The sequence below is a fragment of the Jaculus jaculus genome, chromosome 12, assembly GCF_020740685.1.
Source record: "Jaculus jaculus isolate mJacJac1 chromosome 12, mJacJac1.mat.Y.cur, whole genome shotgun sequence".
NCBI classification, from domain to species: Eukaryota; Metazoa; Chordata; class Mammalia; order Rodentia; family Dipodidae; genus Jaculus; species Jaculus jaculus.
In genome coordinates, this window is record NC_059113.1 from 80901088 (window position 1) to 80926122 (window position 25035).

General features: G+C 39.0%; 1 long non-coding RNA gene across 1 annotated transcript; it reads right to left on the reverse strand.

Moving 5' to 3' along the window:
- Positions 1-2016: 2016 nt before the first annotated feature.
- Positions 2017-24893, reverse strand: LOC123453531. Its single transcript, XR_006632878.1, has 4 exons — positions 24786-24893; positions 11825-11930; positions 10630-10750; positions 2017-2076 (listed from the first exon to the last, which is right to left on the reverse strand). It is a non-coding gene; the product is annotated as an uncharacterized LOC123453531 (long non-coding RNA).
- Between the last annotated feature and the right edge of the window lie 142 nt (positions 24894-25035).

Below are 25035 nucleotides of genomic sequence, written 5' to 3' on the forward strand. Positions count from 1 at the left end.
TCAGTTTTTAGGCAGTGTGGCTTTCCCCAAGCAGCCCAGGCCTCTAGGCAGTGAGTTTTTACATGAGAGACCTTCTCACCTGCCAATGGTGAGGCAAAAATAATACCTGAGCACGTGTCCACTGAGACATGTAGGTATTTTAATCTTCCAAACTCTGGAAGATGTGTCACATCCATTTGCCAAAGGTCTCCAGGACGTAGGCCTTGAGGGTTAACGCCCACATGTGGGGAGGGTAAAAAGGTGACACAAGACTGACAAGATTTTACAATGTCTCATGCTTCATTTCTGGAAATCGAAAATTTTTTTCTCAAGGTGTTTGCAGGAACATGATATAATCTATGGAATTCAGTAGCTGAAGCTTTTGTATCTTCCAGAGAAATCACGGCGAGCCTAGTGGCCCGGTCCACGAGGTCATTAGCCTGTGATAAGGGGCCAGGCAGTAATGAATGTGCCCGAATATGAGAAACATAAAATGGGCAAGTTCGCTGCAGAATTAAAGATTGAAGTTGTAATAGAATATTAGACACTAAACTAGAGGAGCGAACTGAAGCTGCGATCTCTAAATTAGCCACTGCATTGGCCACATACAAGGAATCTGTAAACAAATTAAAGGAAGTGGGGAATGTCTGAAATACCTCCAAGACTATTAAGCATTCAACAATCTGAGGAGAGTCAGGTCTGAACATTCTTACTATAGGCTCTGAGCCCTGTACCAGGTAGGCCCCACGACCAGACTTTGAGCCATCAGTAAAGATGGCAGGGGCTGATGTAATAGGCTCCTGAACAGTGATTTTAGGAAAGTAAACCAGATTATTTTCAACAAAGGACAAAATAGGGCTCTTTGGATAATGATTATCTATGACATTTGGGAAAGCACACATGAGAATGCTCCAATCATCCACAGTGCCAGACAAAACTTCTACCTGTTCCTTAGTATAGGGGATGATGAGTTTGTCAGGTAGCTTTGCAAAGTGTATTAAGCAATATTTAAGCCCCAAACAAGCCTGTCGGGCTACCAGCTATGGAAAATATTGGAGAGTGCGGCTCCCAAGGAATTTTTTTCCTTTTTTTTTTTTTTTTCTTTCTCTTGAAGCCATAATAGAAGCCCCTCCTAGCAGAGGCCAGCCACGACCAGGTTTTTGTTTTAATGAAACCCTACCTCAAAAAACAAATAGAGAGAGAAAGAAACAGAGAGAGATATGGTTGCATAGTCATTAACATAGTATAGTTTTAAAAACTTGCCAATTCTGAAGTGCTTCAAGGGAAAAGCCAGGGGAGGTTTTTGTTTTAATGAAGCGGCATGTGTCCCCAGGGGTGTTATGGGGTGGGGGTGCGGAAGGCTCTATCGACTGTAAAGGACTACACCCTTGGCCTTTAGGCCCCTTTGTCTGCTCCCTTTTATAACAGGCGGTGGCCTCCTTTAGTCTTTCCTCTTCCCCTTTAAATAATTCTTCTTCTTCCTCCTCTGCAGAATCAGAGCTAGCCTCCTTATCTGTGTCAAGTACATTTGCATGTGTAAGCTCTTCAATGGGAGGATAGAGCCTGTTAAAGGCTCCTCTTTCCCCCTGGGGGGGGGGGGCAATTATAGATTTTACCTGTTTCTCTGAGCTCATCTTGTAAACATTTTTCTTTGTTTAATCCCTTCTTTTTTATTTTCTTTCTTTTTCTAGGCCTAGTTTTTGACTCCCCATTTGAATCTGACTCAGAAAGGCTATCCTGATGCCTTGCGAGAACTTCCCGTCCCCTTCTAATAAGTTCCATGTGGTTTTCTTTACTTAAGCAAGAGTGAATCAGCCGCCAAAACGACAGTGTACCCTTACCAATTCTGTCCTCTGAGTTGCCCATGTTGCGCTCACAGCAAACGACAAGGACAACAAACCACACAGGAATGAAAATAACAAGGATCAGGTAGGGATCTAAGTGAAAAAACATTATGACTGGGGATGACTTACCGACGTCTTCCTCTCCGACGTCTTCCTCTCCGTGTGTCAAGTTCTGGATCCTCTTCGGCCCCTTGCCTGGTGACCACAAAACACCCGGCGTTCCCGGGTTTCGGTACCACTTTGCGGCGAGCCCCTGACCAGCAGGAAAAGCACGACCATCAGACAAAGATCCTTCTCAATCACACTTTATTGGAGAGCCTCTTGGTTAACAGAAAAGTTGATGGCAAGGGGCGAGGGGCGCAGGAGTGTAGCTGCTTTTATAGGGCAGAATACTATGGGACGCCTGCTGATTGGCTGCCATAGGCTCACCCACCCACAGGAGCCACGGGATAGGCTCAGGACAAGGTGCATCAAGCGCATGCACAACCTCAAGGGAGGTTGCTGCCTAAATGAGGAAGTATTTACCTCAAGACTGGCGGGAAGCCAGCATCATCTTGTAATGGCATCTGCATTGGCTCCCTACAGCTAATAATACTGCTGCTAAATGATTTCTTTTTATTTATCCTCCTCCTTGCTTACCCCCATTTCAATAGAATGTTCTTATCTCTAAGTAATTACAGAGATTAAATTGACATAACTTTTAACCTGAATTTTCTACCTGTATGTAGTTACTGTATATTTCAACTATAGCAATATTTTAGGAGGCATTAACCATATCTGACAATTATGTGAGAACAGTGGCAACAATTTTACCAAGTCTAAATATTCAATATAATAATACTAATCACTTATATCTAAGTTTGAAAATCACAAAAAGTTCATTATGCTGGTATTACTAGTGATTTGATTTCATTAAGAAATTCAGTCTGATATAAATTTTTCATTTAAAAATATTTTACCAAAGAAATAACCAAAGTGCTCAGTACTGTAATATCTCTATCACACCTTCCAAGGCTCAGGGTCTAATGCGGAAGGGGTGGCAGAAAGAATTTAAAAGCCAAAGGAAGGGTAGGACTCCTTATAATGTGCTCCCCCTAGACACAAAATGGCCTGGATATCCATGACCTCACAGTGCCTGACACTACCTACATAAGACCATCATAAGAGGAGGAAAAGATCATGACATCAAAATATAAGAGAGACTGATTGAGATGGGGAGGGGATATGATGGAAAATGTAGTTTCAAATGGGAAAGTTGGGGGAGGGAGGGTATTACCATGGGATTTTTTTAATAATCACGGAAGTTGTTAATAAAAATGTGAAAAAAAATGCCCATTTATATGAGTGAGAGAGAGGGAAGATACCAGGCCCTCTTGCTAATGCAAGTGAATACCAGTTGCATGTGCCACATTATTCCTCTTGCTTTATGTGGGTACTAGAGTTAAAAGTACTTGCTGGCAGACATTTCAAGCAAGTGCTTTTAACAACTGAGGCATCTCTCCAGCTCTGATATTTTTATGTCAACTTTTTATTAGGGAAGGAAAAAATCAGATTTAAAAACATCATATCATTATAACCTCACAAAAGCATTGTGCTATCTTAAGTATAACAGTGTCATTAATATGGCATACCTGAGATATAATCATAAAAATAAATTGAATGGTAGATAATTTTTACAAAATTAAGTCAAATTCTTTGAGTTTTGGTTGAATGTGGATTTTCTGGTTTTGCCCCAAACTGCATCAAAGTGACAAGCAAATAAATGCAATATAAACACATGCTCACACACACACACACACTCACATAGTGTGTATGTATGCATATATATATATATATATACATATATATATATACACACACACACACACACACACACACACACACATACATACATACACACACACACACACACACACACACACACACACATATGTATGCACATATAGTCAAATATATGCACACACAAAAGAAGAAGTTGAAGCATTAGCAGATTAAAGGTGTTAGAAATTTTTGGTTAAAAGAAGAGAGATGAAGCCAGGCGTGGTGGCACACGCCTTTAATCCCAGCACTCAGGAGGCAGAGGTAGGAGGATCACCGTGAGTTTGAGGCCACCCTGAGACTACATAGTGAATTCCAGGTCAGCCTGAGTCAGAGTGAGACCCTACCTCAAAAATCCAAAAAAAAAAAAAAAGAAGCAGAGAGATGAGCCAGGTGTGCTGGCATAGGCCTTTAATCCCAGCACTCAGGAGGCAGAGGTAGAAGGATCACTGTGAGTTTGAGGCTAGTCTGAGACTCCATAGTGAATTCCAGGTCAGCGTGGGCAAGAAGGAAACCCTACCTCAAAAAACAAATAGAGAGAGAAAGAAACAGAGAGAGATATGGTTGCATAGTCATTAACATAGTATAGTTTTAAAAACTTGCCAATTCTGAAGTGCTTCAAGGGAAAAGCCAATATGAAGTAAATGAAATCCCTCCCCTTGCAAACTATAAATTTCACAGAAATTGAAAGTTCTAGTTATTGGTAAAGAACTTAAGTACATGGCATCAGATTGAAGTTATTGGAGCACTTGACTTCTCTCATCTTTTTTGACCTGCCCACCAACCTTAAAAATACCTCTCTAAAATTCCAGTATTTTACATTAGGAAAATGTCACTATTATGATTATGATTAAAAATAAAAAGGAAAAAAATAATTTCCACTGAGGCTGACTAGGGAAATGCATGACCAAAAGGGTTTCCCCATGTTTGACTTGCATATTACCACTAAATTTCAGTATGACAACCCATGCTCTTCCTGTCACATGTTCATATTAAGAAAAAATACTATTGACTTTTTGTCAGAGAAAGCGGTAGGAAAATATCATGGCCCTTGGGTGAAGTCATGCATTATCAATGGTAAAACTTTTACATGAAACCAATGGGACACAGTAAATTGAAAGAGACCAAGGATTTAACTATAATGATAGAATAAAAGGTTACTCAGTTTTGTAACTTCAAGGCATTCTCTGAGGAGTGAAGAGCTGAATTAATGAACAAAATTCTTGATTAAAAAAAATTGACCTGCAATAGAAGCTGCTGGGCTTTTATTTATTTTGGGTTTTTGTTTGTTTGTTTTTAGTTTTCTTCAGTCCATAAAAGTACTGGTAAATTAGATTTGGCTTGAACACATTCTCCTCTGGTTACTACACTTGGCTTTGTCTCTCCCCAAAAGTTTAATCTAATTTAGAATACTCACAAAGGAGAAAGATTAGATTCTCTTAGAAAGTAATTAAAAGCATAATGCCTTTTACTCACTCACTTCTAAATTAGGATTTGCCTTTCAGAGAAATCTTCAGCTGCAGTAGGTAAAGTTTCTTTTAGTAAACACTACAATTATCTGGGAAAGAGGAACTCTCTTGTAAAACATGTCCTGCATCCCTGTGGGTTAGAGAGTGAAAACAGCTAATAGTATGGTCTCAGGTTGAATCATTACTCTTGGAGATCAATGTGATGTATATTCATATTTTAATATTTCTTCATCATAAAATATATACATGGGGTTGATAAGAAATTAATACTTGACCACAAATTTTAAAACTTCAACAATGTTATTATTTAAGCATAACCAAAGAGTCTTGAAATTTTCAGGGAGCCATTTTGAGGCAAACACAACCAAACAGAGTGATAACAGGGAGAAATTCAAATGAGTGAGAAAAATCTTGTGATTCAATTAACTAAAGACAAGCTAACTCAAATTTTACAACTCAGGAAACTTCTGGGGATACAAATAAGATAATTAAACATAGAAAATTGTATTGCTCTCATTTCTCCTACAAAGACATTATATGACATTTGATGATTTTTTTGTTTTTTTGAGGTAGGTTCTCACTCAGGGCCAGGCTGACCTGGACTTCTCTATACACTCTCAGGGTGGACTTGAACTCATGGCAATCCTCCTACCTTGCCTCCTGAGTGCCACTACACCCAGTGAAATTTAATGATTTTTTTACTGAAACCCAGGCACACTGCCCCACATTCATGTGATAAAATTAATTTAGAAGTACAACATGTATAGATAAGTGTGGATGAGGTTTCCATAAAGTTTCTAAGAGAGCAGAAATCTTCATATAGAAACATAAGAATGGGGGCTTAAGAGATGGCTCAGCATTTAAAAGTACTTTCTTGTAAAGCCTAAAGACCTGTGCTTAATTCCTCAGTTCCAACATAAAGGTAGATGCACAAATTGACACATACATCTGTATTTAATTTGCAGTACAGAAAGATGAGTCTTTCTCTTTCTTTTGTCTATCTCCATAAATAAATATATTTTAATAAGGAACATAAGAATGATTTGGTTCAAGTGTTTTGAATGATTGTAAGGGCATTCATTGCATTGTACCAGAAATAATAGCAAGACCATTCTTCATTATAAAAAGTATGTAGCAAATCAGGTATGGTAAATAAGAATGTTTGCCATCACATGGATGATTTAAAAAAGTAAAAGTTATTTTGTAATGATATTCTTATTAAAATCTAACAATAAGGTAATGCATTCAAAATTATTTTCTTTACCAAAGAGCTTTTAAAACAATGAAGCACGTTACAACCTACTTAAATCATTATTGTCATCAAGATGTTTTATTATTATCTAGTTAAAGTTGGGCTAGTATGTTGATATCATTCCAAAATAAGTTTGCTTGTATCTGATTAAAAGTGGTACAGACAACAAGATTTTTCTTTTCCATGAAAGAAATAATGTACCAATGGCAGCAGTCATGTCATCACTGTGAACTTCATATATGAAGCACTCACTGAATTTATGTAGGTTTCTACTTCACACATATCCAGGATATATCTGCCTGTGCTCTTACTACCAGCTATCTCTCCTTACTTATTTATGTACATCTGTAATCTATAAATACCTGAATTCTGCTTCAGATATGTGGTACTTATTCTAACACTGTTACATTATCCCCTGTCTTGCAGGATAACTTTTTTTTCTTTTTTTGGAGACAGGGTCTTGTAGTCCTCCTGTCTCCTCATGCAAATGCTATGATTATATGACCATAGCACCACACCCTGGTTAGAACACTTTTATCAATGAAAAGTATTCTTATAACAGTGTATAAAGTAGGATTTTATTTCAGAGTTCTGTTGTGGTGGTTTTATGAGTATATAAATGTAGAAAGTAAACAGATAGATAAGTAGACTTATTTGTTAGGTATGCTGGTAAAACACTGAAATTTCAGCAAAACAAAGTTTGATGGATCACAGCAATAAAGAGTGAACTATGCAGTTCCACACATTGCATGCACAAACTTTGGCTTGTTCTAAGACCACTGCTTATTTCATTACAGAATTGATGGCTCTAGGAGAAAACAAAGTATATACAGGGGACACACCTAGACACAGGGTCCATTCCAGAGCTGCTCATGGCATCCAGCCTTTATATTACCACTTGACTGAAAATCAGATTTTTGAAGAAGACAGTCAGTGGAGATGAGCTTTTAGAGTTCAAGAGGACACACTTCACAGGAGTCAGTTTCTCCATGAAATTCATTTGCTCAAGTAATAACTAGGTTTTTCTTTGTGTTTAATTCCTTTCCTTTTGTTTCGCTGTTTATCAGCTCCCCATGGATAATAAGGATTGTATTAAGGTAAACAAGAAATTTCCTGAAAGATCTCCTGCTGGGGACTCAATGCCCTAAACCAGTATTTTGCCTTCAATGAAACATTCTTAAATGCTACCTTATGCTTTTACCAAAAGTAAAAGGAGACTCAAAAAAAAGGAAACCTATTCTACATCTAGACAACCCTTCCTACATTAAAACATTAAAAGGCTTCTTGCTACCATTTCACGCCATTATTTTAGTGGTTCTCCCACTAATTTAGTATTGGGGGAAACGGTCTGGGTGAATGATTTTATCAAGCATACAAAACCCCTTGCTATTATGCATTTCAAAATGAACTGACAAGTTATCAGTTTTCTTCTATGTTATATAAACAAGAGTTTATAAAACTCAAGGACCTGATATCTATATTGTCATATAGAATTATGCAGATACAACCTAAGTGATTTTTTTTATTTGGCCAAATATGCAAAAATTAATTCAGCTGTATTTTGTATTTACAGTATCAACATTTCCTGGAAGAAATTTATTTGAAAAATATTGAAATCTCAGCCAGTATAATTATATTTATGTCCAGTGAGAATGTAGTAGCTTTCAGCATAACATTTCTTTTGTGTGAAAAGATCTTCATTCTCACCATGCTAATTGTCTCATAAACTATGAAGGAATATAAACTGTTCAAAATCAGGGACAACTGGGACTGAGGAGATGATTCTATAGGTAAGAATGGTTGTTATGTAAGCATGAAGACCTGAGAAGGCCTGATTTTCCCTGAGTTCAAATCCTTGGCACCCATGTAAGCAGCTGGACATGGGTACACATGCCTGCTAACTTCAGTCCTATGAGAAGCAGAGACAAGAGAATCACTGTTCATCCAATCTGACAGAAAACTCCATCTCAAAAAAACATAATGAGGAATGAGAGAATCCAGGAAGGAATCTAGAAATTCTTCTCTGGCCTCAGCATGCATGCAAGCACATCTGCACAAACACATATATACAGCTGAAATGGGATGTTAGGTATTCAGGAATAGAGTCTTTGATCCCCAAACCCTTAGGTTTATGTCTAATTCTAACCAAAGAATTGCATAAGCTAAGACAAAGTAGGATAAATAAATTATATTTATTGAGGGAAGTACAGAACCAAGGGAAAGAAAATGAATACAACCACTTGGTGTGGGAGCCCATGTGGTGGGCTTGGAGACTCCATAAAAAGAGAGTTAGAAAAGAAAGTACAAAGAAGGGCAGGAAGGTTTAAAGAGCCCATGTGGGAGTATGATTTAGGGGGTTCTCCCTTATCTCATCCCAGCCTGGACAAGACAAGGGGAAATTCACCAGAACCTGAAGATTCAGGAGTGGTTAGGCAGCCCATAGAGCTTGCCCTCCTCTTATAAACATATTTATAACCTACTGTAGTGGGATTTACCTTCTGGCTTAGGTGAGCCAGAGAGAGAGCTGATTGGTCTTTGCTAGAATCTGGCTGAGGAAGAGGCTAGCCATGATAACAAGTTCTGGAGGCTGAACTTGACCAACTGAAATGTCAGGATTAGATTTTCTAAGAATTGGGACCTTCTGCCCATAAGAGGCTCAGATTGTTTGTGGGACAACATGTAGGGAACTTCTTTAGGAAAGAGATAAAAATATCTAGCTTCCTCTCTGATATCTAGCAAAGCCCAGGGACATTCCTGCTTTTTATTTGCAAGGTCCCAGTCATCTTAACTGCCTAAAAAAGCTATGTCTCACAATGAACATTCACTTACCACACTACACATAGTGTGTATACACAAGCACACATCAAAAATAGAGCCAATTAAATCCATGGCCCATTGATGTCTCAGAGTGACACAGAAAACTTTGAGTTCATTTCTTATGTTTACTGATTTTCATGTCTTCACTTTGTTTTTAAAGTGAATTTTATGCAATGTACAGAGTATCTTTGGTTCTCTGAAAAGTGTCCACACAGAAAAACAGCTATGGCATACAAAGGAATAATAAACAATTTGTTCTGGAGTCAAATATAAGTGACCATGTCCCATGAATGCAGGTTCAGGTTGTCTAAAATAACATATTGTGGCATGGAAATGGTTTCATGTGGTTTATATAATTACAGAACTGAAGAAAGTCATAAAAAAGGTAATTTTTTTTCAAATACATTGATGAAAACATCAAACAGGTAGGCTATTGCAAAGTAAAAGAATCGCTATTAGTATTCCTATAGGTGTGAGGTATATCTGATGACATTCTGAGCTTTTGAAATAATTTAGGCTTGTGTCTGCCAAGTTAGTACATGTTCAGAGGTTTCCCGTGATAGTCACAAAGGCATTGGATCAAATATAGATGTGGATGGTGACATTGAGGGATCTGAAGATGGTGCAAGAAAATTTAGCTCTGGATCTACATTACATCACTCCACAAACACAAATCCCTAATAAGTCAATCAACCCTTAGTTTGGAAACTTTGGTTTACCAAACTATGACTATCTTAAAACCAAATACTGAAGCATGTTCAAAATGTCCAAAATCTATAAAACTACATTGTAACATGTTGCATGCCTTTAATCCCAGGACTTGGGAGGCAGAAGTAGGAGGATCACTATGAGTTTGAGGCCACCCTGAGACTACATAATGAATACCAGGCCACCCTGGGCTAGAACAAGACCCTACCTTGAAAAAACAAATTAAATTAAATTAAATTTGAGTAGAAGGTACTGATGAAACAGACACATTTTGTCAATCTGTCTTTAATGGCCTTCAAAATGAACAGGAATAAATGTAAAGACATACTGCTACCAAGATTTTTTAAAGTTTGATTATTTCATAATAGATTCAGTGATAATTACTTATCTCCTTGGGATAGTAACCAATTTGTCCAAAATGCTGGCCAGCGCAGATGTGGGAAGAACAAACAGGAATACCAACAATGTACTACATATTTCAAAAAACACAAGAAAGTATTTCAAATATTTTTACCTCAAAAAATGATAGTCATTTGAAAAGATTGGCATGTTTAACCTAATTTAAACTTTATGGAATATATACATGTATTAAATCTCACATTCTTATATAATACGTTACAAATATTTACAATTTTTATGTTTAGGTAGCATCTTATTGCATAGCTATTTCCTTCAAATTGAAAAAGAAAATTTGTTAAGGCTTGGAAAACAAAGTTTGTACCAGGAAGCTCCTAAAACTTACAAGATCCACAAGGCTCCTCCTCAAGGTTACATCAGTAGTAATCTTGCAGGGGTGGAGAATCTTCCCCATGGTCAGGGGCATCATGGATCCATTTATTGAAGTTAACAATGATGGAGAAGCTCTGGAAACAAAGACAGATTCAAAAGTTCAGAGAAAGCAGAAGAAACATTACCATAATTGCAAGTGAAAAGTTCTCTTTGAGATGAGCATGGCCCCAGAGCTGAGCTGGGGGTCCATTGGAGTTGGCTTAATTTTATAGGGTTTGGTCTCCCAACTCCTTCATGGGAATAAGGGATCTTGGTTCAGCTCATCCCATTTGTCCAAATCCCTCTAGGAAAAGTGACCCATCATAGCTATATATGAAAATATTAAAATAAGGAATATCTTATTGGTCTGAAATTTATTTTTTAAATATTTTTTATTAGTGTGTTAGGGTGTGGAGGAGAGAAAGGAAGTGTGGCCATGCCAGGGCCTTTGACAGATGCTGATGAACTCCAGACATATGCACCATGTTTTGCATCTGCCTTTACATAGGTACTGGGAAATCAAACCATAATGTGCAGCCTTTACTAGCAAATGCCTTTAACAACTAAGCCATCTTCCCAGCCCAATAAGTTGTTATTTAATACACTGAGTATGTTAAAATAAGTAAACAGGGCCTGCAGAGATGGCTCAGTGGTTAAAGTGCCTGTTTACATAGCCTAACGACCCAGATTTGATTTCCCAGTACCCACATAAGGCCAGATGCACAAAGTAGCTCATGCATGCATCTAGAGTTCATTTGATTACAGTGGCTAGATACCCTGGAGTACTCATATTCTCTCTCTCTTTCTCTCTCTCTCTCTCTTTTTCTTCTCTGTCTGTCTCTGCTTGCAAATAAATAAGTAAAATATTTGGGGCTGGAGAGATGGCTTAGCATTAAGGTATTTGCCTGCAAAGCCAAAGGATCACGGTTCAATTCTCCAGGACCCACATAAGCCAGATGCACAAGGGGGTACAGGGATCTGAAGTTCATCTGCAGTGGCTGGAGGCTCTGTCACACCCATCCTCTCCCTTTATCTAAAATAAGTAAATTAATAAATAAAATATTTTTAAAGATAAGTAAAATATTTAAAAATTAAAGTAAGCAAACTATAGTGAAGAGAAGTCAAAGCCATATTCAAGACAGTGCAAATAGAAACCAACTATGACTTACTTGTTAGGGATGAGAATTTGTCAGGTTAGCCTACACTGATAAAATAACAAGGAGTTCTCCATTTCCTTCTGGACGAATGGTGACTTTGGGTTAGGTAACAGGATTTCTAGTTAAAGGGAAACAGAATGCAACATTTACAGAGTTACATATTTCAAGTAAAAGCACAGGAAAACTACAGGGCACATAATTCAACTTATATGTGAGACCCTCACTTTTCCTCTCCTGCTCTGTTCAGGCACTCTGACTCTGAAGCTATGTATTGATGGACTCTTCCCATGTTAATCTTATTCTCCCTGGAAGATATTCTGTAGCTCTCAATCATCAGCTCAAGATTTATTCTATTTCTTTACATTATGTAAGCTTATTTTCATTATCAGAAACCTGATGTTGTCAGGGTGTACATCAAGTATTAAGAACAGCAATTTTGCACTTATGTGTCTCAAACAGATTAGATGTCAGGATAGTAAATCAGGGAGGTATTGCCTGTTTACAATGGACCAACCAAAGCTCATTTGTTTGTAACTCTTAAAATAATGACAAAGACAGAATATAAAATTGGCACTGCTTTCATGTATAATTTTATGAGTCCTTTTTGCTTTAATTTCACAATGTAGAATTAGGTTTCTTGGGCAGTGTGAGTTTGTTCCTTCCAACATATCTCAATTCAGTTATGTTTCTAAAATACTTCCTTTTAACTATTTTTCAAAACTAAATTTGAGACTGAAATTGCTTCTCAACAGCATATTCCTTTGGGTGTTCTAATGTGAATAATAAAAAAACAGGAGAACAGGAGGGTTAGTAAAGGGACTAGAGCTATAATAAAGTTAAATATAGAATTATCAGCCAAGGTCACGGATGTAGCTTAATAATAAATCATGAATTTAGCATAAACTTCCCAACACCAAGAAAAATAAAAGGAAATAGTTTACCAGTTTTTTTTTTTTTTAATCTTTATCTACCTGCTATAGCACAAACAATTTGGCTGTGTATACTGCCACCTACAATTCACTGAAATATAACACTTCCTTCTCAGATTGCAGAAACTTCACAAATATACATGAACAAAATAAAAGAGTAAACAAAATTTTAATGTAAAACACCACTGCCATATTATTAAATAGTTGTTATTAAATACTATAGCTTTATTTTTCATCTACCTACTTTAGTCACAATTATTAAGTTAAAAAATCATAAGGCATTTTACATGTTGGCTTTTACATGCAAAGATTATCTCCATAAGTATGAATATAATTTAAGAACAAAGTAAGAAATGGCTGTTTTCCCACAATCTGCAAGATAAGAGTAAACCAGACCTTATGCTTCTAAGCATGCTCTCGTTTTAAATACATAACACACACTAACTTTAAATACATACTCTATTAGTTACAACAATGTCAGCTAAACTCAAGCTACTAACTTCAAGAGAGAAAATGAAGAATTTTTTTCTTTTTCATAATGAAATATTGACTTGAAATTTTATTAAATTTCCTCAACTCACAGGCCAGGTGGCACACACCTTTAATCCCACTACTAGGGAGGCTGAGGTGGGCTGATCAACATGGATTTAAGGCTGCTCTTGAGCTATAGTGTGAGTTCTAGGTTAGTCTGGGCTAGAGAGACCCTATCATGGAAAAAATATTTTCCTCGTCTCCATATATCTTAATTCTGTCATGTTATTCAAAATAATTATGCTATAAAATATTAATATTATTCATGGCAAAGATCACCAGACTGACTTAAATAAACAACTTATCTGTAAGAAGCCATCTATAAACCTATCAAAAGCCTTGCTGTGAAGACATAACTGTATATTACACCAGGCCTAGAAAAATATACTTAACCAGATCAAGAGCAACTTACTAACGTGAAAATGAACAAATAAAAACTCTTTTAAAAATACAATGCAAATTTTAATAAGAATTTAAAAAAATACATTAATACTCAGGAGCTGAGTTTTTTCAAACAGTAGGTAATTTGTCAAAGTAAGGTGTGCATATGAAAAACAACAGACCTCAGGAATAATTTTTTTTTTTAAAGTCACTCCACTTGGAAACCAAAACCAGCTTCTTAAGCATACACTGACATAAAAGTCTTTCTAGATTTTCTGTAATCTCAACACTAAGACCAATATTTTCAAAAATCCTCATAATGAGAATATATAATAGTACTACTATTTTTAATTCCATTCTTCCCAAACCATGGTCTGAAGGGAATTACCGATGGAGGCAAAGGGAGACAGTCCAAAATATTTAAGCTTCAAATTCATTCAAGCTTTCAAAATCTCCATTAGTCCATCAGCAGTTCTATGGGATTCCAGGGACAAGATAATTTTCCTTTAGTGTCTTGTGTCATCAAAAAAGCCTCCCACTTCTGTTTCACATATCTTAGGGGTTTGTTTTTCTCCTGGCATCTAGAGTAGCCATGAAAGGCACAAGGTTAAGCCCATTTAAAATAAATGTCAGGAATAACATAAATAATAATATATACATCTACTTAACCCATAATGTTCAAGCAAACATGATACTATATATATATATATATATATATATATATATATATATATATATAGTCTGTGAATAACCTCACAGGATGACTCTTAATTCTGAGTATATAAAATAACCATTGCCTTCCTCCTCTCCCTGCTATCTCTCTTCTCTCTAACTCTTGTATAGTAGTTATGTTTCTCCTCAATTTCTTAGTGGACACTGACCTGTAACCCCCACTTCCAGCTTGGGCCTACCATCCACAATGAGCTTTTGATCAGAGAAACCTACAAGGTTTCCCAAAGCAATGACAGACTTCTGTCAGAGTACTTGATGACCTACCAAAGGCCAGTGGTAAGACCCTATTGCTGAAGACTCCATACGCAGCTGACGCGTAAAATGGAATGACATGGCTGGAAGCCAGGAGAGAGTCAGTCTCCAGACAGTCAGCGTGTCTAGTGCCAGAAGGTGCTACATGGGCGACTGGGGGAAACGACCCAGATCTGTCCAAGCAACGCATTGTGTAACCTAATTAGCGACAAATAACCTGATGTGATGCCCACACAAGTGATATAGTGGTACACAGCCATGGTGAGGAACCAATTGCTCTTGATTTGGCTAACTGATCCACTCAGTGGTACTAGACCCATAGCTGGAGCTGGGAAACAAGTCAGAACCATACCCAAACACAAGCCCACTCTACAGTATCAAGCTACCATCAATCACGGGGTATAAGAGGGCCTACACCTATCATACTGTCTATCAAAAGAGTAAGTGTTATCTCAATTCTCCGGGTGCTAACTTACTCTCCCTTGGAGAATCTGCTTCTCTTTTCCAGATAGATGCAGATCCTAAGAAGAGAGCTGCCCCAACATGCCTCAAAAGGGGCCCAACTGAAACTAAGGACAACTGGCCAAACAAGCAAGGGTGATGTTTTCCTGTGAACCGGATACCAGCACAAAGAGGAAGGAGACCTACGCAGAGAAAAATTAACTCCTATCAAATCAGAGAGCCAGAGCCTCAGAGGCCCCCACACCTCAGCACTGAAGCAGACCAAAAATGAACCCAACATGGCTCAGGGAAATTTTGCAGAAGAGGGGGTGGAAAGAATGTCAGAGTCACATGTTGGGTCATGATTTGCAGAGACATTTATCATACCAATAACTGGGGGCTAACTCCACAATGCACGACCCATTTTCATCAACAAGGAGGGTCCAATGCGAGAGGGTAGATCACAGATGAGCCTAAACAATGGTACCAAACTGCCTGTATTTACTGAAAAGAAAACTAATAAATTAAATTAAAAAAAAAAGAAAAAAGTAAAAAGAAAAAAAAAGAAAATAACCATTGCCTGCCTGAATTAATTGCACATGTATTTCCATACCTCATAATATCTAAATTAAAAGCAAGATGAATCTGTCAGTTACATAATAAAAAACCTGGGGTTATTCCTCATGCTAAGAGAAGAAATGCAGAAATATATATCCAGTCTTTAAAATATGTCCTTTTCAGGAGAATGAAGAATACAGAAGCTAGACTATGGATGGCCCTGCGGCATGCAGTTCCAGGCATTGTTTTGGGTATATCAAACCAATTCAACTTCCTTTTCAATTTATTTAAATTTACAACATCCAGCATAGTACAAATGAAGAAACTAATCAGAACAAGAGGAAATCAAACATGATATATCATTTGGAGTAGTTAAATTTTCAAGCAACTCATTTTATTTTATTAGTTGCAAGAGAGACCTGAAGTGTTCATGGCATGAGCAATGTGTGTGTGTTGGTATGATTGCATGCACGTGTGTGTTTATGTGTGTGCATGTGTGTTCACTTATTTGCTCATTCATGTTGAGAACAGAGAATGACCTCAGTCTTTATTCCTCAGGTGTTGTTCACCTTTCCCCGCCCCCCAAATGGTTCTGTCATTGGCCTTGAACACACCAAGTAGGCAAGACTGGTTTGGCCAATGATCCCCTGGGATACATGTTTCTGTGCTGTGATTACAAGTGTACCACACACCTGTTTGGTTTTGTTTTTCACATGTATTCTGAGGATTGAACTTAGGTTCTTAGGTATGCAGGGCAACTGGACTATCTTTCCAGCATAAAATCAAGGTTTTTTTTTTTTAGACACTTACAAACATGTATGGCAAACTGCTTAGCATAAATAACATTTCTTTGAAATAACCAATTTCAAAAACCCATGCCAAATATGCCTTCTTAAAAACACTGGTGTTAGCCGGGCGTGGTGGCGCATGCCTTTAATCCCAGCACTCGGGAGGCAGAGGTAGGAGGATCGCCGAGAGTTCAAGGCCACCCTGAGACTACATAGTGAATTCCAGGTCAGCCTGAGCCAGAGTGAGACCCTACCTCGAAAAACCAAAAAAAAAAAAAAAAAAAAAAAAAAAAAAAACACTGGTATGGAATTGACTATATTATGCTAAAATTATCTTTTCATGTTGACAATTATAAAAGTTAAAAGGGCATGTATTCAGTAACTCAATATATCTTTATTTGTTATGCAGCCAAATTTTGATCATCCAAATCTGTCAAAAGCTATAACTCAAATGAATGTTAGCAGAGCCCAGAGGTGTAAAGAACAATTTTCTTGCCAGGCATGGTGGCACATGCCTTTAATCCCAGCACTTGGGAGGCAGGGGTAGGAGGGTCGTCACGAGTTTGAGGCCAGTCTGAAACTACACAGTGAATTCCAGGTCAGCCTGAACTACAGTGTCATAAAGGTGCAGAAAGAGATAAGTCAAAGCCAAGTACAACTGGTTTTAAAGCTCAGAATTGGATATTCTTAGGCACTTGTTCTATTTAACTGATTTTTCACTAATTTGCTTTAAATTTGGAGCTACTTTCATACTTATAAGCATGAATAGAGAAGTTTTGGGATATTATAATAAAGAACTAGAGAAAAAACATCACTTTTAAACAAAGGTACTGCAATCCTTACATTTTGACAATCAGGAAAAGAAAAATCTCTTGAAATTAAAGGACTATCTTCCTATCAAAATGGACTTTTAAATATTTCTCAGTCATCAGCTGGATCATATCTTTTTTTTTTTTTTTTTTTTTTGGTTTTTCGAGGTCGGGTCTCACTCTGGTCCAGGCTGACCTGGAATTAACTCTGTAGTCTCAGGGTGGCCTTGAACTCATGGCGGTCCTCCTACCTCTGCCTCCCGAGTGCTGTGATCAAAGGTGTGTGCCAACACACCCGGCTCTCAATCATATCATTTTTAATTTCTAAAGATTTTAAGTTTATGTCAAAAAGAATCAATAAGATTTTAAAACATGGCAAGATATTTTGGGAAAAGTTCATCATTAACTTTTATTGTTTGAAGCTTATATTTAATTAGTTTCATCTTCAACTGTTATTTTCTTCTAGTATTCAATATTATAACTTCTTATAAAATAAGAAAAAGTAAATTTTTGTAACTGTGTAGTAAATAGCTTATATTTGATAAAAATAATAGAATAAAATAAAAGCCCAGGAAATTAGAGTAAATTATTCTCAGTAAATATGTATAAATAAATAACTATTCTCAATAAATAAAAGTATATGACCTAACCAATTCAAAGCATCTTGACATACTAATAGCTAACATGTCCTGAGACTCTGCTGTGGGCCAAGAATTTTACATATATCACTTCAGATTAAGCCCCACAATGACTCCTTTAGATCAATGTAGCATCATGCAATCAGAGACATTCAGAAGGTGCCACATATTTTAACAAGGATTTCAGAGAATTTAAATAATTTGGCCAAGTTCATATAGTTGGAGAAACAAAGAATTGAGCCAATTTTGTTTATATCTTTATGTTTTTGGTCTTCATAATTCACTTTAATCATCTCCACAGTTGACAGTAAGGTAAGAAATAAAAGATATACGTAGCCCCTACAGAACCCACATTACTCACATTCTGAATTACTGAATATAGTTCTAAAATAAATGTGATGTTTTTCTTGTGGGTTCTTTTTCAAACCACTAATAGACACTTTACTTACAGTGATTATGTCGTCCTAATCATCTTCCTTTAATCATTTGTTTCAGAATTGAAGTTGTTTTGTATTTTTCCCCCAGCACAAATAATTTCCATTTTTAAATTTCAAATAAATTTGTTCAATTTTCAAATTTTTCTGAATAAAAGTTTTTATAGTAGCAATGAAGAAGAAACTACTCAATTTTCTTTCAACAAAATATGCTTGCTCTTTTAAATTAAAGACTGTTTCATAGATATGTACAAAATAAACCCCAAAATTTATAATGCTTAAAGTAAGGGTAGTTCTTGTGTTCTCCTTGCTGTAAAACACTGGAGAGATTAACAGACTGAGGCCATACTACTAGCATTAACCCAGAACAGGAATAGAGCAACAGGAATAGACAGGAAAGAGGAGCCTTCCTTTTAGATGCTTGCTTTAATTATTTCCATGGTTCTTTTTTAATCTATAGGTTTTGTATCAAGTATATGTGCACATTAAAAAGAATGGATGCTTATCATATCATTATCTGATAGGAAAATGTACCTGAGTTTTGATTTTCTAATAAAAAGAAAACTCTCAAAAGCCCTCCATAATGCAACTCAATGATATATTGGTCAGTCGACAATGAAAATATTAGTGCTCCCATCATTACAAAACCTGAATGAACTACATATTAAAATTAACTCATTTTTTAGATTATCTCCTAAATTAATCTACCCAGATTGACTTAAGAATTATAATAGTATAATAAAATGAGCCTAGACATGAACATGAGAATATATATATATTCAAATGTTATATGAATATCAGGAGTTACTTAAATTCTGACTACTCTATCTGTTCTTATCAATAATGTAGGAAAATACAACATAGAGATGAGGAAGCACAAATATTATGCATAAGTGAATCTTGGTACATAACATTTGTTTAACACCATTAACTGCTTTCATTTAAAAATACATAAAAAATGCAATAAAATAAAGCATGTTGGACTATGGCTTTACTAACCCATCCATGTAAGATACCAAGGAAATCAAGTTTGTCATACAGTTTCACTAACAAGTCAATGAAACAGAGAGTGATATCTTTTCACAGAAAAACAAGTTTAACCATCCATTCTGATTTACTATCGTGATGTACTTTTAATTACTCATGCAGTTTTAAAACCAAGTTTGATAATGTTTTCTTAGTGCCCATCTCCCTTCAGCATACAGCTGTGTGGCTTGTAACCCCAATCTCAATTTGAGTAATCTCATTCTGTATTTATAAGATCAAGAGGCTTCCCTTAAGAAAACTATTTATACACACCAGACAAACACTAGAACTGTGCTGGCTTTATAGCCTTGTCAAATAAGAAGTGGAACCACTGGGAAAGAAAGAAAGAGAGCCACTTCTGAACAACTTCTCTCTTCCTCATATGAACTTAATCAGGACTTGCAATTAATTTTTGAAATTGTTCTATATCGACCTCAATGTTTAAAACTCCAGTCTCTGCCTCTGGGTCCCATCAGTAAAACCCACACATTTCCCTGTTAGCAAAGCAGCTGGCTTTCCAAACGTGATGTCTTGTGGTTCTTATTTACAACCCTAATCACATCATTGATTTCAGTAATCTTTCAGTAACACTGGTTATTAAGACTGTCAGAAGCATACACTGAGACTCACTGACTTGTTTTTCATTTTCTTTTTTTATAAAACTAGATAATTAAGATTAAACTTAATAATGTGACTCTAGAGGCCTCTTGGTGATTAGCAGTTTCCTTTAGTTGAGTATGCCATGTAGGAAAGATATTATCTTCACTTAAAACTCCATACTCCAGTGAAGAAGTTCCTATTCTAAACTCTATCAATGGTTATATGAAAATGCTAGAAGCCATCACTCGTCATTACTCAGATAACTTGCCCTTTTTAGTTTCCAAACTCCAAACAAAGGCACCACATAACATTGTTTCTGATTTTTAAGGTAATTTTAGACAGCTCATGGAATCTATAATGTTCAAAATAAGCCAAAACTGATAAATAAAGGAACAACAAAAGATATTAAAGTGCATGACCTTTTAATTAACCTATATATGCATCCAATAACCTAAGGAATAAAGCAATTCTAAACTATGAAGAGGCTAAGAGACATTTAAAAAAAACTAGACTTTGCAATATCCAAAGCATTAGAAGAAAAGGGGAAGATGAGGTAATGCCTTTTCATTTTCAGGGGAAAAAAAAGAGGCCATGAGGCAATAAAGATTGTCATTCTAAGTCAGATCTGTTTCTTTGCATTCTGCAAGATGCCATGGAACAGCATAAATCTTCAGTACACTATTTACTACTCACAGCACACTACGGAAAGGATTTGGCAAGAAAGTATACTCAATGTTCATTACCCCCCACACAAGTATCTAGAGAAATGATATACATCTATATATTTGGCATCAGTTTCAAAAGCCATAGCCATTGCCTAATTTAAAAAATATTCCTAGACCTCTTATTGATCCATTTCTCTTATAGAAAGGAAGAGAATATAAAATCTGAGTTGAAGCAGTATTATTAGGAAATGATATTGTGAGCATTAGGATATATAATTCATGTTGCTTTCATTTGCTCAGACCATTCTGAAAATCCATAAATCATTTTCTTGTTCATGTATTGCTTAAGTGCAATTTGTCCTGTTGCATTAGAGAACTACTTGAGTTCATTCAGTGCTTTTAATTCACTGTTTAGAGTTTAACAAAACACTGGCCCTGTTTGATAACTGAAAAAAAAAAAAAAAAAGATGAGATGTGAAGCCACACCAATATTAAAAAGAACAGAGAAGCCCATTTCCACCGGGAAGCTGGAGATAAAGGTGCTTATTGCAATATTTGCCATGTTCAATTCAAAGAACAAGGACTAAAGGGTTTGTTCTCTGGTGAGTTCAAAGCCCCAATATGCTAACTAGTTACCTGAGTCAATCTGTAAATCCTTTCCAGAAATTTTAGTCAACATTCATCTTTTGCTACAGGTGAACAGAGACTAACACATTGTCTGAGAGGTTGTTTGCAAAGCTTGCTTGTTCTTTCCTAGCGCCTACAAACCGACCTCGTGGTTACCTGTAGAACCTGCAGTGAGTGAGCTGGCTCGTTGCATTTGACCTCTGGGATGAGCTTGTTGAATGGCAGGAATCATCTACCACAGTCCTGGGCTCACCTGACACATTTGAAACCTTCCTTGTGAATATTTTTAAAACATTTCTTTCCACTTCTTAAAAAAGATGAAAAAAACACACCTTTTCTCTCAACTCTGGGCACAGTGCAATAATAAAAGGATTTAGAAACAAATTGCTTTGGAGTCATGTTAAATCACTGCAAACACTCATTTATCCAAAGCCAGTTAACAAATGTGTTTCTCTTCTCTTTCCAGCAACAGGTAGCTAAGAAAACAATCACACTACCTAGGAGCAAAGCTCCTTAAAATGCAGTTTGAGGTCCTTCGTGTCCCTGATTTCTGCTGTACATCGTCCCAATAAAGTAGATGAACATGCATTACCCCTCTCACATACAAACCACGACTTTAAAAAAATATTGATGTTTATAATCTTTTTGCAAGTGATTAAAGAACTTCCCTCTCCACAGTCCTGGCCTGCGGTTTGTTGCTCTGACAGCTGGAGCTCCTGGGAAAGCAGGGGTCTTAGGGAGGAAGGCGATCTGTGCAAGGAGGTTTGCTTCTGGACCCCTACCGGGAAAGTGGGATGCAAGAAAGCAGAGCATACTGGATAATCTTCAAGGAGGTCGTCAGCCTCATCACCAGAGCTGCTGTAGGAGAGTGTAACCACGCAAAATCCCGGTATCCAAGGGAGGGAGAGTAAAGAGAAAAAGAAGTGAGAGGATGTACCGGATTGCCACTCAGAGAGAAGCATCTCTACTAAGATAAAATGCATTTTTAAAGACGGTTGAATCTTGGATGAGAGTGGGTTTCTTTGAATCGCTACACGTTAAGGACGGTGCGATAATGCCCTGAGTGTTGGCTGCAACCAAAATGCTGTCGCTATCGCCCTGGTGCTTCCTCGCCTTCCCTGGAGGGCGAGGACCAGGCTTGGCTCTACCAGGTCCAGAAGACCCCCCATTGTCATCCTTTCGGTCCTGGGCCGGTGCGGCGGAGACTAAAAAGTCCGAGGGGCCAGAGCTATGCAAGAGACTGTCCTGGCATCTCTGGCGCGGACACTGGCCTCGGCCTCGGAGACCCACAGAATACCGCAGAGCCCCCAATAGGCGATCCCTATGGAAGATGGAAGGATGATTGTTCCAAAGCAAAAATCTCTAGCCTGCCCTTTTCAGCTTTCGCCACTAGGAGACGCCGGTAGCCCACGTTTGCAGATCCAGTTCCCATTTAACCATATTCCCCCCCCCCCCAAAAAAAAAAAACAGCTCAAGTGTTTCAGTGGATGCGGTGATTATTTACAGGAAAGTCTGCCCATCTCTCCACGTTCTCGTTTCCACTTCTGGAAGCTCTCTGGCTTTCTGCAAACGACCTAAGTTAGCTCAAACTTCACGGCATTTTAGGAAACAGCCTTTCCCAAACGAACCCGGACGTGGCATTCCATCCGGCCGCAGGTCTCACACAAGAAAACACGCGCGCGCGCGCGTGCGTACACAAAAACACACACGCGCGCTCGCGCGTGTTTCCATACTTGCAAATGAACACAGAACATTACCGTGGCTGTGACAAGGCTCCGGGTTTCTGATGAGTCAGCGTGAAGAGCTAGAAAGGTGTCGCGTCAACCCTTTAGGGCTGAGAGCAGAGGGGGTGGGGGGAGCACAGATGCAATACCGTACTAACATTGAGAGACTCTGTGGTCCCCTTTCCATCGAGCCACAGGTCCTAGCGATGCTCCGGGTTCGGCCGCAGACGTGACGCGAGCATCATTTTTAACTGCAGCGGTTTTTCGCTCGACTTTGGCGGGCGGTCAACTTACTGCAGCTGGAAAAGGAGATTAGCCATGTTTGCTATCTCCCTTTCTCCCTCCACCGGCTCAAAGGCAGGACCCATCTCTCAGAAAGAGCCGAGAGCTGGGGGAGGGGAAAGGGCGGTCCACACAGACTCCAGGGACTCGTCCAAGCGTGCCTCGCTGTGCCGTCACGCGTGGGGCCACGCGCTCCTCACGCCCTACCTAGTGCAATGGCAACGTACCTTGGGGTCGGGGAGGAATCCCTTTTCCTGCAGATTACAGTGGCGTTACTCTGGGTCGTTTTATTCCCACCAGGCTGCTAGGGATATCTTCCTATCCTGGGGCGTGAGAAAGCAACTGCCCAGGGGCCGCTGTGCTGAATAAAACCTCATTCCTTGCAAGGACCACGTTAATTAATATTAAAAGGTATACTTGGATGTGTTCCCCCACCCCCTCGGAGGATTGGCACTCAGGGTACTCTTGAGTACTGAAGAGTTCGCGACGCATAGTAACTTCACGGCAGGAACCCGGCGTGCGGACGCGCCTGGGCTATGGACACTCGCGGCCGGCCAAGCGAGTCGCTCGGAAGTCCCTGGGCGGCTCCGCGTTGCCGCACGCCGAGCACTGCGCGCTGGTTGGGGAGGACCGAGGCCGGCGAGCCCGCGAAGGAGGGTGCAAACGTGCTGTTCGCGGATACCCGCAACGCTGCACGCTTGGGCCGTGTATACCGCACGGCTCACCGCCCCGCCCGCGGTCGTCATCCAGACAGCTGACCCCTGGCTAGGCAAGAATAGTCGCCACCCTCTGCAGTCCTCTAAGTATGGGGGTGGGAAGGACTCTTCAATTGCCTAAACGAGGCGGGGTGGGGGCAGAAAAATAGCCCGCGCTCCCCAGCCACTGCCTGGCGCGGGGCCAGACGAGGCGCAGGGATACTGGATGGAAGCAGTGCCGGGCAGCGCCGGGTAGTGCCCGAGAGCCGGGATGGCGGATGACAGAGTTCTCTGCGGGAGCTCAAATGAAACTCTTCAGTCCGTGAGCAAGGTACTCACAGTTCGAAGCCACGTCCCCAAATGAGTGAATGAATCTATTTGGTAAGCATTTTGTGGATATACATTTAGGGAGGAAAGAGGGCGCGCAACGCGTTTGCACGTCTATGGAAGCTTTCATCCCACGTCCCTTAGCGCGAATCCCTCCGCTTTTTAGGGACCCACCTCCGCCCCCTCCCTCCACATTCCAATCTCTTCACTCCTTTCCACGCTGTCCCTTCGGACCTCCCATACTCTGATTGACACATGCCATCTTACATCCACTTTTTAATTGTCCTGAGTATCTCTGCGAGAGCCCTTGCATTAAGTAAGCCCTGCCCATTAATAGTCCCTGTGCAACTTTTTGCCCCATCTTGTTGATTTCTTTTCCATGATCAGTGGCAGGGAAAATACCTAAAAGGAAAAATGAATCGTTAGCATCACTGGAAACCCCCGCTCCCTGGAGAGGCGACCGCAGCTGCTGCTAGTATGTTTTCGTAGTTGCTGATGCAAACGGGGAAACCTCTGCTATTCCCTCCCCATTACCTGCGGCTGGGGACTGGGAACTTTCCGCGGCAGAGTCCCCAGCCGGCGCCTCGGGACCCGCGGGCTGCTCTCGCTCTCACACTCACACTCACCCGGGCAGCCCAGCGCCGTTCGGCCCCGCCCCGCCCGGCTGCCCTGGTGACGTGCTGTTTGACGGCCCCGTCCGCCAATGAGCAGTTGCTCAGTGGGTGGTGCTCGTCGACCATTGGTTGGCAGAACGAGGGCGCTGCGCAAAAACAAAGAAGCCGAG